The sequence below is a fragment of the Chrysochloris asiatica genome, unplaced genomic scaffold, assembly GCF_000296735.1.
Source record: "Chrysochloris asiatica unplaced genomic scaffold, ChrAsi1.0 scaffold00001, whole genome shotgun sequence".
Classification (NCBI taxonomy): domain Eukaryota; kingdom Metazoa; phylum Chordata; class Mammalia; order Afrosoricida; family Chrysochloridae; genus Chrysochloris; species Chrysochloris asiatica.
In genome coordinates this window covers 43,492,135-43,493,404 of record NW_006408519.1, presented here as the reverse complement: position 1 = coordinate 43,493,404, position 1,270 = coordinate 43,492,135, and positions in this window count along the sequence as shown.

Genomic DNA, 1,270 nt, shown 5'->3' with positions numbered 1-1,270 from the left:
CCACTACACTACCAGTAACATATTATAGTTGAAAATATTTAGAACAAAAGTGGCCTCACTACCAACAAGAAAGAAGTGCTAGGAGTGGAATGCATCCTTTGGACCTGGGTATTCCTGCTTTAAGAACCTTCTAGTCCCAGGAGACAGAGAGATGGAACACTGGCAGGATGGCAAACGATGATGAGAATTAGTGGCAGAGAAATGGCAGCAACAGAGTCAGCAGAACCAGCAATTGGTAGGACACAGACTAGCGGGCTTCCCAAACCACAGAGAAGGCAGCTGATTGGCTTTGGACAGGTTTGTTGGTGCTGTGGGTTGCCTCCAGGCACTTACAGAGTGAGAGAGCTGAGCAGCTCTGGGCTGAGGCCTGTTAGCAAAGTGAGGTGTCTCTGGGAAGTTATTGGTGATGCTAAAGAGCTTTGCAATACTTGACAGACCAGGGCAGGGAGTAGGCTGACCCAAGAGACACACAGGGTATATGGGCAGGAGAATCCTGCCTGTGGGCACAGCCCAGAAGCTGTCATGAACAAAGAACTGTAGCCTGAGTCATCCCTGATCCTGAATTATAATATAATCTGTTACTTCCCTAACTTGTTGTTGTTAGGTGCCATTGAGTCATTACCGACTCATAGCGACCCTATGCACAACAGAATGAAACACTGCCCAGTCCTGGGCCAACCTCACTATTGTTGCCACGCTTGAGCCCATTGATGCTGCCACTTTGCCAAGCCATCCTTGTGGGGGTCTTCCTCTTTTTCTCTGACCCTCCACCTGACCAAACATGAGATCCTTCTCCAGCAACTGGTCCCTCCTAACAATATGTCCGAAGTATGAGTGGCAAAATTTGGCCATCCTGGCCTCCAATAAGCACTCTGGCTGCACTTCTCCCAACACATATCTGTTTGTTCTATAACAGTCCATGCCACTTTCAATATTCTCCTCCAACACCATAACTCAAAAGCATCTATTCTTCTATGGTCTTCCTTATTCACTGTCCAGTTCTCACATGCATATGAGGTTACCGAAAATACCATGGCTTGGGTCAGGTGCACCTTAGTCCTCAAGCTGACATCTTTGCTCTTCAACACTTTAAAGAGGTCTTCTACAACAGATTTGCCTAATGCAATATGTCGTATGATTTCTAGACTGTTGCCTTAATGAGTGCTGATAGTTGATCCAAGAAGAATGAAGTCCTTGACAACTTCAATCTTTTCTCTGTTGATAAGAATGTTGTGAATGTTGTTTATTGGTCCAGTGGTGAGGATTTTTG